At 43.3% G+C, this 14,984-nt stretch overlaps 1 long non-coding RNA gene across 2 annotated transcripts; it reads right to left on the reverse strand.

The window, feature by feature from the left end:
- Positions 1–10,910: 10,910 nt before the first annotated feature.
- On the reverse strand, positions 10,911–14,575 carry LOC308479346. 2 transcript variants are annotated; one of them, XR_013987625.1, is made up of 2 exons: positions 13,251–14,575; positions 10,911–12,565 (listed from the first exon to the last, which is right to left on the reverse strand). It is a non-coding gene; the product is annotated as an uncharacterized lncRNA (long non-coding RNA). The 2 variants fall into 2 exon arrangements; XR_013987626.1 differs by having other exon boundaries at positions 12,994–14,575.
- Positions 14,576–14,984: the final 409 nt, after the last annotated feature.

The raw sequence follows: 14,984 nt of genomic DNA on the forward strand, positions 1-14,984 counted from the left end.
TTAGCCGTTCCTCATAAGGCATCGTTTCCAGGCCTTTGATCATTTTGGTTGCCCTCCTCTGGACACGTTCCAGTTTGTCAGTGTCCTTCTTGAACTGTGGTGCCCAGAACTGGACACAGTACTCCAGGTGAGGTCTGACCAGAGCAGAATACAGTGGCACTATTACTTCCCTTGATCTAGATGCTATACTCCTATTGATGCAGCCCAGAATTGCATTGGCTTTTTTAGCTGCTGCGTCACACTGTTGGCTCATGTCAAGTTTGTGGTCAACCAAGACTCCTAGATCCTTTTCACATGTACTGCTCTCAAGCCAGGTGTCACCCAGCTTGTATTTGTGCCTCTCATTTTTTTTGCCCAAGTGCAATACTTTACATTTCTCCCTGTTAAAATTCATCTTGTTTGTTTTGGCCCAGTTCTCTAATCTGTCAAGGTCGTTTTGAAGTGTGATCCTGTCCTCTGGGGTGTTAGCCACCCCTCCCAGTTTGGTGTCATCTGCAAATTTGATCAGGATGCCCTTGAGTCCATCATTCCAGTAGCCCCTTAGAGACAAACTAAGTTTGTTGTTGGTATGAGCTTTCATGTGCGTAAACACTTCTCCAGACCCTTATATATATTGAGAGGGTGGGGAGGGGTATTACTCAGAAGGGTGGTGGGAATGGGTGATTAGCTGATAGGTGTGGTAAACCTGTTAACGACTGTTAATTACTGCAATTGGTCTTACAGGAAAAAGCAAGGGGTGAGATGGCTAAAAATAGCTTTATCATGTATAATGAGATAAGAATCCAATGTCTCTATTCAGACCAGGTCTCTCCATGGTTTTAAGTTTGGTAATCAGTTGCAATTCAGCAACTTCTCTTTCCAGTCTATTTCTGAAATTGTTTGAAGAAGTTAAAACAGTTCAACGCGTTATCAGAGATCTACAACCTCTCCTAGACAATGACAGTTCTCTTTCTCAAGCTCTGGGAGGAAGACCTTTCATTGCCTACAGACAGCCACCCAATCTTAAAGAACTCCTAACCCACAGTAGAACACTTCAATCTCCCAGGACATTCTATACAAGATCTCAAAGTAGCTGTCCTATTACAAAACAATTTCAGAAATAGATACATGATAAAGCTATTTTTAGCCATCTCATCCCTTGCTTTTTCCTGTAAGACCAATTGCAGTCATTAACCCTCTCACTATATATAAGGTCTGGTGACTTCTGTTTCAGTGTATCTGAAGAAGTGTGCATGCACACGAAAGCTCATACCAATAACAAACTTAGTTGGTCTCTAAGGTGCTACTAGAAGGAAGTTTAAAATTATTATTTTGTTCCCTTTGTGCTAGTTTCAGGAAGAGATTTTTTAAAGCTCCCTTTAATATGGACTTGAGCTTTTCCTTTAGGAAAATCAGACAGAAAAAGAACCTGCTTTTCCTGCTGCTGCAATGGTAGGTTGGCACTCCTCACTCTCATATGACAAAGGACATTGTGCAGCTGCCGCATCTCCACAGCATAATGATTTAAAATAAAAACAACCTCCTTTTACCTTCAGTTCACCCCTATCCCCCATTGTTACCCAACAGGAACAACTGGGAAACTTATGTTGTCACTCAGTGCAACCCTATTATTAACAGAGTTTGCACATGAAAGGGGGAAAAAATACATCCCATATCTCCTTTGTCAGATGTTCCCCTGACCAGTGTTCTGGGCAAAACCCATATACTGCTGTCCTTTCTAATGGATATGTTTGCATGAAACAGTAAAAATTAATTTGACTAAGAACTGTAATTTCATTGTGAAATACAGTAACTTGAAACTAGTATCTTATTGAATAATAAAACATGTAGAATCAGACTCAGAACACAGTGGGAGGGGGAAGGATTGCCATAGTTTATGATATGAGGGTGAGACGTTCTATCTGTAATCATTTTTCTTTGAGTGTGATGGGGGATGGAGAATAACAGCTTAATTACCTACTTGGAATGTGCAATACCTTAACTACCGATTTCCAAAGTTCCAATGAAAATGTGCTGAGAAACACAGGGAAGCACTTTCATAATAAAAAATGGTGACTAAATATGCATTTACATCTTGATTTTAGATTTCATGCTTTAGAATGTGAACACTTTTGACCACACTGGGAAACATTACTGTTTGAGATGAGAAATGCTTTTCTTTCTTTCATTTTTTTTTTAAAAAGTAAACTTTTGTCTGGCTACTGTGGTAAGTGGAATCATTTCTTTGTAGCAAGAGGCTGTTTTCAGTGTTATCTGTAGTAGAACTTAAATAAGATACCTCTCAAGAACTTTCATGATTCTCTCTATATATGGAAGTGAATAGCTTCGGTACAAAAAATAAGTTCAAAGTGCTTTTCTGAATGTGAGCCCAAAGCCAGGATAAAATATGTAGGAAATTTTGTAAACAGCTCAAATCAGTTTCCTTTGCTGCTAGGTGGGGGAAGCGTAGGTCTTCCTGTTACACAACGTTTGTGTCAACAGCAGGAAAATGTGAGGCTATTTGACAGCAGACAGCAATGAAGCAGCCAAAAAACGGAAGCTCTCTATTCCATCAGTGGGGCTACAATTTCTGCCCAATTGCAATGTATAAAGATTACTAGAGCCATAACGAGACTGAGTGACTCTCAGAACCAAGTACAGTTTTACCTCAGCTTAGGTACTTAATTCGTTCTGGAGGTCCGTACTTAACCTGAAACTGTTCTTAACCTGAAGCACCACTTTAGCTAATGGGGCCTCCTGGGGCTGCCACGCCGCCGGAGCACGATTTCTGTTCTCAACCTGAAGCAAAGTTCTTAACCTGAAGCACTATTTCTGGGTTAGCGGAGTATGTAACCTGAAGCGTATGTAACTTGAAGCGTATGTAACCTGAGGTACCACTGTATTTAAAAAGGGAGATAAGAATATCATCCTAGAAACTGAGTGCTGAATATTTTTAATCTTCTAATGTAGGGCCACCCCCACCAACAAAAACCCCACCATCCTATCCTGGTCTTTAAAGTTTGAACTGCAAAAATTAGCAGGAGGTTTTAATGCCATTGAGCTAAACATGACTACACACTAAAAGGCTGAGGAGATAAGGAATCTATGGCCCTCCAGCTGTTGTGGGACTCCAAATCCTATCCGCCCCAGTCAGCATGGCCAGTTACCAGGGTTGATGGGAGTTGTTGTTCAGCAACATCTGGAGAGTTTCAGGTCCCCTATCCCTGGTTAAAGTGGGGTCCTTCATCCAATATAAATGGTGAGAAGCAGACAAGTTGCACAGACTGCTGAGAAATCTAGTCCTGAGATTTTCAAGCTCCTGGAAGCAGCCCCAAGCAGAGGTCATAAATCAAGGATAGTTAAAGGAAAAACAATTGTCAAATAAGGAAGATGATGAAAGCAAGACTTGTGATTTAAGAGATTTGTTTATAGACAAAGGTATAGTAAACTACCGAACTGGGCACTATAGACAAGGAGATAGTAGACAAATCAGCCAGACACTGTGTCATTCTTGTGTAATAATAATAATAATAATAATAATTGCATTTTTTTGTTTTGTTTTAAGAACAGCAACAACAATATTTAAGTTACAGGTAGTTAGCCATGTTGGTCTGCCTTAGTCAAAACAAATTAAATTAAATTAAATTAAATTAAATTAAATTAAAAAATTCCTTCCAGTAGCACCTTAGAGACCAACTAAGTTAGTTATTGGTATGCGCTTTCGTGTGCTTAAACATTTCTTCAGATACACTGAAACAGAAGTCACTTACATATTGTGAGAGGGTGGGGATGGGTATTACTCAAAAGGGTGGTGGGAATGGGTGATTAGCTGATAGGTGTGGTAAACCTGTTGAGGACTGTTAACAACTGCAATTGGTCTTACAGGAAAAAGCAAGGGGTGAGATGGCTAAAAATAGCTGTCTCGTGGATTCTTATTTCATTATACATGATAAAGGTATTTTTAGCCATCTCACCCCTTGCTTTTTCCTCTAAGACCAATTGCAGTCATTAACAGTCGTTAAGAGGTTCACCACACCTATCAGCCAATCACCCATTCCCACCACCCTTTTGAGTAATACTCCTCCCCACCCTCTCACAATATGTAAGTGACTTCTGTTTCAGTGTATCTGAAGAAATGTTTAAGCACACGAAAGCTCATACCAATAACTAACTTAGTTGGTCTCTAAGTTATTACTGGAAGGATTTTTTTTAATAAAAAATTTCAACAATATTTAAATCAGTCTAGCCCTTTTTTGTAGAGTTAGCACAGTTGGAATAGCCCCTGAACTCTCTCCTGTCCTTTTAACAGCAGCTTGCTTGCAAAATTCACCAGGTGAAACATTTCATGGCACACCATCAGGGACTAATAATAGCAGGGTTCCTGTGCCACTAAGAAATTGGGACAGGCAGAAATTCAAGAGGTACAACTTTCCTTTCCACTGATGGGAAAAGTTGTAAAAGTATTGCCTGTCCCACAAGAGTACAGGAACCATGCTTGGCTGGGGTTAGATAGTTAGGACAGGAGTGTCCAAACTGCTTTTGCTCATCTTACACCAAGCCCAAAGGAGACAGTTGATGGCCTTGGCAGAAAGAGCACACAATTGCAATTGAGGGTAGAAGTGTCATTTGCTCTGTCACATAGCGAAGGACTGAGCTGCCAGTGATAAGATTCAAATATAGAATCTGTGCTAAGAGCTCAGTGCAGACAACTTGACAGGAGAGGTTGACCTTGCTCCTTTGTTCTGAGGTCACCCAATTGAAAATGAGGCCTACAGCCCTCAGAAACACTATTTAATATTTTCAGTCTTCCTGTAAGCCTTGCTTCTGGAAAACCATGTTCATTATATAATGCTGATAAAAGTGGGAGAGCCCAAACAGGTAGGGAATGGAGCTGCGAGCCAAGAAAATTCTCAACAGCATGCCTGAGCCAGCGCTTCTCGTGAATAGTGCTTATGTGGAAGGATATGAATGACCTTGTAATTTAGCAGGCTTGGTAGCTATACTTGTGCTCCTCAAAGAAGTGTGACTTGTTCTTTTGCATTCAAAGAGCAGAGGATGAGGTGTCAATAGCCTAAGCCTATTAGGCTTAGGTCAGCAACCTAAGGCCCATGGGCTGGAAGCGGCCCGCGGAGATCATTTAACCAGCCCACGAGCCGCCCCCAAACTGAGCTGCCTGTGGCGCTGGAAATCAAGTCTGTGCAGACACAGACGCCGAAAATCATGGGTGCACACGCACAGATGCCAAAAATCACGGGTGCGGGCGCTTATGCACGTGTGAGATCTGGCCCACAGTGGGATCTGTGGACCAATCCGGCCCAGGCAAGATAAACCTTGCTGACCCCTGGCCTAAGCCATGGGTAGGCAAACTAAGGCCCAGGGGCCGGATGCTGCCCAATCGCCTTCTAAATCCGGCCCATGGATTTTACATGAGTAGAATGTGTCCTTTTATTTAAAATGCATCTCTGGGTTATTTGTGGGGCATAGGAATTTGTTCATTTTTTTCTTCAGAATATAGTCTGGCCCCCCCTCAAGGTCTGAGGGATAATGGACTGGCCCCCTGCTGAAAAAGTTTGCTGACCCCTGGCTAAGCAGCCTCAACCTGGAAATTTGCATATTGAGGCTGGCATGAAGTGGTTCATTGTTTGTATAAGGATTTGAGAAATACCGTATTTTTTGCACCATAACACTCACTTTTTTCCTCCTAGAAAGTAAGGGGAAATGTCTGTGCATGTTATGGAGCGAATGCCTACGGGTGGCGGGGGGGATCTGCTGCAGTTGTGAGCAGAGGATCCATGGTTCCCCTTCCTTCCCTCCTCCGTGGCTCACTTTGAAACAGCAAAGCGGGAGAAGAGCCGCTGCGTGGGGAGGAGAGAGGGACAGAGAGCCTGCTTCTTTAAAGGAGCAAAGCGGGAGAGGAGAGGAGCCGCTTACACTCGTGTAAGCGGCTCCTGTCCGGTTGGCTCCTTTAAAGCAAGCAGGCTCTCTGTCCCTCTCTCCTCCCCACTCAGCTTGCTAAATAGCATGATTAGCAGCATCCTTCTCCACACACCCCACGCGTGCTCCTTGTCCCTTGAGTGCTTTTCCTTCCCTCCCCACTTAAAACGTGGTTACAAAGCATGGATCCACATGGATCCTCAGGATTTTTGCACTGGGTCACCCCAAATTCACCATCAGATCACATAGCATGTCCATGGCTACATCTTGCACCAAAAAAATCATGCACCCACTGTTGCCTAGGGTCGCAGTGGTGCAAAAACGTGGTTACAAAGCATGGATCCACATGGATCCTCAGCATTTTTGCATTGAGCTACTCCAAACTCACTGTCAGATCACATGTCTGTGGCCACAGCATGAACCACAAAAAATCATACATCCACTGTTTTGTTTAGAATATTTTTTTTCTTGTTTTCCTCCTCTAAAAACTACGTGCGTGTTATGGTCCGGTGCGTGTTATAGAGCGAAAAATACGGTAATTCCATGTTGATTGGCCCATACCTGGGGGAAGATTGCTGTTAGGGTTTTTAAGAAAGAAAAGAAACAAGTAGGCATGCAAGTTAAAACAAACCAAAGGATTTTAGAAGCCACAGTCATAACACAGATGCAAATTCTCGCCTTGCTGATGCAGCAAAGAAAGATAAAAGGGAACTCAAAGCTAGAGACTGTATCTTCTATGGAGGTCTCACTTTGCAGTATTTTGTGTTCCTGGCATCCCCACAGAAGGATTTCATAGGTTGAGTCTTTCTTGATCCAATTTTAGTCAACTGGATAGCTCAGTCAATAGAGTATGAGACTCAAAATCCCAGGCTTGTGAGTTTGAGCCCTGCGTTTGGTGAAAGATTCCTGCATTGCAATGGGTTGGACTGGATGCCCCTCGTGGCCCCTTCCAACCAATTCTATGATGCTATGATTCTATACGCCATCTCCTTGGCTTCCAAGAGCATTGCAAGGACTATAGCTCAATGGTAGAGCATTTGCTTTGGATCCAGAAGATTCCAGGTTCAATCCCTGGCTTCTCCAGGCAGGGCTGGAAATATCTGTTTTGAAACCATGGAGAGCTGCTGCCAGTCAGTGCATGCAATGCTGAGCTATATGAACTAGTGGTTTGTGTAGGTATAAATAGCTTTCTATGTTGTTGTTTACCCATCCTTCATGCTAAGGTCCCAGGCCAGGTTCCTATTTCTTGACACACTTGAAACATCTTCACAACTTAGGTTGCTTCCTAGTAAAAGTGTTTGAAGATATCAGATGTGTATTCACATGATGGGGACACGGGTGGCGCTGTGGGTTAAACCACAGAGCCTAGGACTTGCTGATCAGAAGGTCAGTGGTTCGAATCCCCGTGATGGGGTGAGCTCCCATTGCTCAGTCCCTGCTCCTGCCAACCTAGCAGTTCGAAAGCACATCAAAGGGCAAGTAGATAAATAGGTACCGCTCTGGCGGGAAGGTAAACGGCGTTTCCGTGCGCTGCTCTGGTTTGCCAGAAGCAGCTTGGTCATGCTGGCCACATGACCCGGAAGCTGTCTGCGGACAAACACCGGCTCCCTCGGCCAATAAAGCGAGATGAGTGCTGCAACCCCAGAGTCGGCCACAACTGAACCTAATGGTCAGGGGTCCCTTTACCTTTATTCACATGATGCTTCAGTTCATGGCTGTCATTTATCACTTTGTTTTACAATCTCCTGCCTAATGGTTGTCTCAACAGCTATGTGAGGTAAGTCACTATTAATCCCATTGTACAGATGTGGGAACTAAGACTGGCAGCAACTTGCTCAACCCTCCCACATGGAATTAGATGCTAGAACATGTATATTGAATTCTTAACAATTAGTTGTAATTCCCTCGCCCACAGCCCAGATTGCCATTTGCCCTTGTCTTCCACTGCTTCCAGTTCCAGATGATACATTTTAAGAAAGACGTTGACAAAGTGTGCGAACCAAGATGGTGAAGGGTCTGGAAACCAAGATTAATTTCAATGGGTAGACTCAATGAAATTAATGAAGCTAAATAACTTGTGTGCATTGATTTCAATGGGTTTGTTGTTTTTTTTAAATGTATTTTTATTAAAGATTTTCTTGATTTACAAAGGCATGTGCAATGTCTCTTTCTCGTATTTTTTTCCACGTAACACTTTTTAAAAAACAACACCACACAAATCAGTTTCATTTGTGAGACATTAGGAAGAATAGGGGTCAATGGGTTTGTTCTGAGTAGAACTAACATTGGCTACAACTCCAGGTCCTCTGAGTAATGGTTGAAAGAGCTGGACAAGTTTAGCCTAGCCAGAAGAGAATATTAAGGCATGAGAATTTTATTTAAATATTGGAAGGTCTGTCATTCAGAAGGTGAAGCAGACTCAGTGGGTAAGAATTTAGTGGAAGCAGGTTTCAGATAAACAGAGGAGTAGCAGGAGCAGGTAGAACAGACTGCTTCCAGGAGAGCCAGTGTGGTGTAGTGGTTAAGAGCAGTAGTCTCGTAATCTGGGGAACCGGGTTCGCGTCTCCGTTCCTCCACATGCAGCTGCTGGGTGACCTTGGGCCAGTCACACTTCTCTGAAGTCTCTCAGCCCCACTCAGCTCACAGAGTGTTTGTTGTGGGGGAGGAAGGGAAAGGAGAATGTTAGCCGCTTTGAGACTCCTTAAAGGGAGTGAAAGGCGGGATATCAAATCCAAACTCTTCTTCCTACTGATTTAAGCAGAGACTGGGAGTGGTGGCCATCTGTTGTGAATGTTGAAGTGGCAAGTTTTCTTCATTGAGCAGAAGGTTGGACTAGACGATATCCAAAGTCCCTTCCAGTTATTCTATGGCTCTGTGTGAAATTGTTCTGGCCATGTCTTCTACCTGGAAAGAGGCAATTCCAGGTGAGTGACTCATACAGAGGCACACAGAGGGTGTGGGTTCCTCTAAAGATGGGTTAATCTCTATTTCTACATTGGGAGCTGCTGAGCAATCTAAATGAATGTCTGGTTTAGAGCTGAGAACATAAATAGCTGCACCCAGCAGAGCTGAATGAATAGAAACAGTTTCATGAATGCAATAACTCATAAAGAGACACAGTGGGCAGCCTCCCATGATTTAGCTGTACAGGAGCCCTCAATTGTTTCAAGAATCAATTTCTCATAGCAGAGTAGCAGTTTTATCATGCCAGTTTGGGAATTAATTCCCGGCTGCAATAGTCATGTTCTGGTTACGTGTTGTTATTAGGCAAAGTTTTTGGTGGTGGTGAGAAACGCTCTGATTTGATTTTTCCTGGAAGGGGAAGTTATCACAGTGCAACAATCCTATGCTCTGATATAGTGCTAAACCTCAGCTATTTGTTTTTAAAAGTGAGATCCAGAGTCACAGATGACTGCAGAAGAAGAGATGTGTTTCATTTGAAAATGATTGAGAATACAAATGAGTTCTGTCTACTCAAAGTCACCCAAGGCAACAGAGAGATTAAAAAAACCCTAATAAAACTGATTACAGCATAAAGTAATTAAAATATAACATAATCATAGAGGAGGAAGATCCACACAAGAAAAACTCTTGAATAAGATTTATCAGTTGCCCAATAACAATAGATCTCTGAGCAATGTACACAAATAATAAAAAAGCAAACGACAAAATTACGAGCAGCAAAAAAACAGTAAGCACACCTTGCTGCTGTTGTATTACTACTAGAATAATGCCAGGGTGACAGTACAGGGAAGTAAAGGTTAGTTTAAAAAACAGCTACACTGCTAATAAGTTATTTGCATCACCTTTTCACAGATCAGAAAAGTGCTGGGTGCTTAGGCACATGCAAGCATGCTCGCACGCACACAGGTACATGATTAAAAAAAATCGTATCTGCTCTAGGCCGTTAATGAGGTTGAGTCTTCTTAAAGCAGTTAATGTTCTGGTGGGCAAAACTAGTGTCGCCTGAGGGTGGTTTTAGCAAGGGAGGAAGGATGTTGGTGGGCCAAGGGGTCAACATCTAACTTCCAATATGTACAATCATCTGCTGTCAAGTCCCATTACTGCCGAAAAGGAACACATGCTGTTTACTTCAGCAGCTGGCAACTTTGGAACCAAGTGCCATTACTCTGGGGTTTGGTTTGGCCAGGCACTACCAGTTTTTCACTTTGCTGCCAAAGTTTGGATACTTAATGAATACAGTTACAGATAGGTAGCCGTGTTGGTCTGCCATAGTCAAAATAAAAAAAATCCTTCCAGTAGCACCTTTAAGACCAACTAAGTTAGTTCTTGGTATGAGCTTTCGTGTGCAAGCACACTTCTTCAGATACACTGAAACAGAAGTTGCCAGATCCTTCTATATAGTGAGAAGGTGGGGAGGGGTATTACTCAGAAGGGTGGTGGGAATGGGAGATTGGCAGATAGCTGAGATGAGCCTGCTGACGACTCTTAACGACTGTAATAGGTCTTACAGGAAAAGGCAAGGGGTGAGAAGGTGAGAAGCCATTTCTCACCTTCTCACCCCTTGCCTTTTCCTGTAAGACCTATTACAGTCGTTAAGAGTCGTCAGCAGGCTCATCTCAGCTATCTGCCAATCTCCCATTCCCACCACCCTTCTGAGTAATACCCCTCCCCACCTTCTCACTATATAGAAGGATCTGGCAACTTCTGTTTCAGTGTATCTGAAGAAGTGTGCTTGCACACGAAAGCTCATACCAAGAACTAACTTAGTTGGTCTTAAAGGTGCTACTGGAAGGATTTTTTTTATTAATGAATACAGTTAAGGATATGCATAGGTTCTTAACTGTGGATCTGTTTAATTAAACAACTGGCAGATTTTTGAGATGGGCAGACCAGAACTGCTATTTAATGTTAAATTCAGAGACATCACATTACTTATATAATCTGTGCCGCCCATTATTTTGTGAAAACCACTCTCCTTTGATGTCAGGGTTGGAGTCAGACATAGGCCAGCAACAAAACGATAAATCACCCAAGGCCAGTGAAGTTAACTCTTTATTCAAGGAAACATTCCACGGCTCTAGCCTCGTGGTCTCAGCAACTCCTTCTAGGTCTTGCCTGATGAAGCAGTTGAAAGGACTGCAAGGACTGAAGTTCCCTGCTTTCCTAGTGCCCACTAGGACTCCTTCTCTCCAGGGTGTTTCGCATGCAGTTTCAGGCTCTGCTGGTTTCATTTCTTGGCATGTTCTAGGAGACCAGGAGGGGAGGGGAGCTGGTTGCAGCAGGAGAGAGAGACTGAGACTCCTTGGCTTCTACAGCATCCTTCCTATCTCCACCCTCTCCAGCCCTGGTCTCTGCCTTGGAGTCTGAACTGTGCTCTGCCGCAGCCTCTTCCTGGTCACGAAACCCTGTCACCTTTTCAGCTTCCAACACCACCTCCTCCCAATCTGCTCCTTCTCCCTCTGACCACTCATCATTGTCCCACCCCAGTCCCCTGGCTCTGTGCCTTCTCCCCCTGGGGTTTCTTCAGCTGGTGGCTCCTACCACTATGGCATTTGAGCAGCCTTCACCAACTTTGTGCCCTCCAGATGTTTCTTCTACAACTCACAACAGTCTCAGCCATACCAGAGAACATCAGGTTGGTGAAGTCTGCTACCACACGTTTCTCAATAAACTTAGCTGTAGGCATACCTGTCTTCTCTAGCTTTTGGTGGCCAGTTTAGATTTTCAGCATTTCGTTTCTTTTTGCATTGCTGTATAGATTGCTGTTTTCATCTGATTGTAAACTCTCTTTGGAATCGCTGCCTCTGAATGCCTGCTGCTGGGAACCACAAGTGGGGAAAGGGTGCTATTGTGCGGAGGTCCTAGGGTTATTAAACACCAGCCACCAAGCTGACATTTCCAATGAGTGTCCTACAGCCATAGTCAATTTAGTACAGTGGTACCTTGGGTTACATACGCTTCAGGTTACAGACGCTTCAGACCTAACCCGAGGTACCACTGTACTCATCTGTAAAATTGGCATTTAGCTTACATTGAATATCATCAGACTCCTTGTTTGGAGAGACCCTGTTGGAAATCTTCAGAATGTGCCTAGGATTTTTGGATAGGTAATTTGGTGTGATCTACAAACTTGTCTAGTTTATTGTTCAGTGCTGGCCCTGGTTAATATAGGAATTAGGTAAATAACTTCAGTTGCCACGCAGAACCTTTAGGGACTCTATTCCCCTGCGCTGTGAAAACTGTCACTTTAAAAAACAGGAAACCAAAGGCAGGAATAAACAAATTTTCAGTCCGTAAATCAAAGATCTTTAGAAAATCCTATCTGTCTATATGTTTGTTAACACATTTAAATAATTTTAAGACTTGTGTTATACTGCATACCTTCCAACCCTCTGGAAATAAGGCTTTTCGTGTGTGTGATAAATTAATAGTCCAGCAGTTGTGTTCTTTAAGAAAACAGGGGTTTATGCCATTACTTTTTAATTTGTCTAATATTTCTTCACATCTATTTGACATTTTTCCAGCAGCACTGCCTGGCAACACTGGTTCAGAGGTATTTTCCCAGCATCTTCTCCAGCAAAAACTAGGCAAATAATTTGTTTTGTTTCCCTGCATTATTTCAGGATTCCCGTTTTCATTTTTCTAATGTATTTTCTACTGCATATACAGCGTTCTGTGTCTGCTGCTTCTGGGTGAAAAAGAATCAAACTGATCTCAATTAGGTTCTCACCAATTATCTCTCACTCCTGCAAAACACTGTCTCTGATGCAGCTAACCTTCACCTGTGACATACTCACCAGAGGTGCATTTACATAACCCACCCTACCTTCAGCTGCATTTTGCATGCTCTCCTATTTGTGGTTTTTGCATTCAGCTTGGAAAGCTTCCTCATTTGCTTTATTACAAAACTGGCTTTAAAACAAGAGTCAAGCTCTTGCAACAGATGCCCTGCTATGCCAAACCTTCAAATGAACTGTGAGCGGTAGGGAGCAACCCACTAAAAACTGGTGAGAAACTCAGCAATGGAAAATGCTAGCAATAGGCAGGAAAACTCCTACATAACCTTCAGGCTTCCCCCTCCCCAAGTGCCACAAGGCGTAATTAAAGAGGGCCCACCTGGGCTGGGATCGGAGGCTTTCATTTCTGAGCTGCCATTGCTTTGAAAGCAATGATTACTTTAATACCACTGCTGATTACATAAGGGATATCATACAGCAGGGTGTGGTGTTCTGGGAAAGAACTACAAGTACTAGGAAAGCAAGCAGCCACAAGCAACGCCAGACATGCTACTATCTCCCAGCAACTCTCTTGCTGATCTTTTTCTCGTTCTAAAGCACACTGGTTTTGTGACAGAGAGGATGGTTTATACATACTGTTCTGTCCTGCTGTTGTAGCACACAGGTTTTAGTGTGCCAGATGGATTCTGACCAGCAGCTATTTTGCAGCCATCGCAGTGACAAAACTCTGAAAAATCGTATTTTCAAGGGCATGGCAAAACACTAGGCATATCACCAGAAGATGGGATAGTTCTGGAAAGCAGGAGATAATGAACCCATCTGACTATCTGCTCCAACAGGCCTCCCCGTAATGGCGAACTCCTGGGAGGTTCTTCCATTTGCTAGCGAACAATCATGGCTGCACTCCATTTGACTAAACTCTGAAACAGAAACATTACAGAGCTGCTACAGAGCTCAGTTCCAGGGCCAAATAATTTCTTAGGCTATCAGTGCAAAGACTGTTGTTCTTCTACAGCATAATAAATTATCCCACGTGGAGACCGCGACAACTGATAACCCTGTCTGCTAGAAGTGAACATGAAAGGCAGCTCATTTATGCCTAAAAGAAGCAGCCACTTTTGTTATCAGCCTGACCCTATACAAGCTGACTTAGAAGTAAGTATCTCTGAGTTCAGTGGGACCAACGCCTAAGAAAGTCTGTAGAGGATTGCAATGCACAAGCCCCCTGAACAATCTGTGGCTTGTTGTAAGTCATTTAAAATGTACTATAAGTAGTACTGCTATCAGGGGCATGGTAAGCAGGAGCCTTCTAAAGGACACAGTGAGACCAAAGAATAAAGCAAGTTTCATAAAATCGCTATTGGCCCTGTTATGGCAAGGATAATATCAAATGCAGAACCCCACTGCCACAAGGAGCTTAGATAATATGGGGTTTTTTTTCTTTAAAAAGTAATAAACAAATTGTTACTGATTTTTGTTGTATGAAAATTCCTAGTAATTGTCTTTGGGAAAATGCAGTTCTTCCTCCCAGTAGGTGCACCATAGCTCTTGCAAATGCCTTCTGGAAAGAAACCCTAGCCTGCTTGCAAAGCCTGGACACTGGCCATGATAACACATGGTGATAAACAATTTAACGTGTGTGTATGCGTATGTTGTTCAACCATCCTTTTAGAAGTGTTTTAATTTTACTTTTTACTTTCTTTAGAGGCTGAGTGCTCCTCCAAGGAACCACTCAACCATGGGAGTGTTCACCTAGCCCTCAAAAAGGAAGATGACAAGTCCCAGCAATACCCCACCATTTTCTAAATTTTATGAGTCGGATGTGCAACAAAATGATGTGGTACTGAGAGCCCCTGTTCAGTATTCCATACAATCATGTCTTCTTCTGGGGTATTCCATTCCCCTGCCCAGCTAGTTTTCAGGATTCCACCCCCCTCCCACCCAAAAAGACACTCAGCATTCTGATTTGAGTATTCTCAGTCCTCCAATCCTCCAACTGGAGGTGTTTTGTAGAGGGGGGTGTCCTGTTAGGTGCCCCCCCCAAAATATTTTTTGTACTTCTGTAAATCTTGGAGTTTCCCCAAATATTCTCTTTCGCATCGATTTTGCCTATAATTCTGGTCAGTGGCCCAGTTAGCCACTTCGGTGCCCGGGGCAGGGCACACACGAGATGCGGCAGGCCGTGCCAGAATTCCAGTGCCCAGGCCCTGTTCCACTCTGGTGCTCTGCAAATCCGCGTTGCTTTTTCGAGCAACATGGAACCTGCTGGGAGTACACCCACCGCCCCCCCCCCTTGGCTGTAGAGCCTGCAGGTGCCCGAGCCACCACATCACTCCCAGGAGAGATGTGTGGCTCAGGCGCAGTAAGTGC

The sequence above is a fragment of the Podarcis pityusensis genome (assembly GCF_964106645.2).
Source record: "Podarcis pityusensis genome assembly, chromosome: 6".
NCBI lineage: Eukaryota > Metazoa > Chordata > Lepidosauria > Squamata > Lacertidae > Podarcis > Podarcis pityusensis.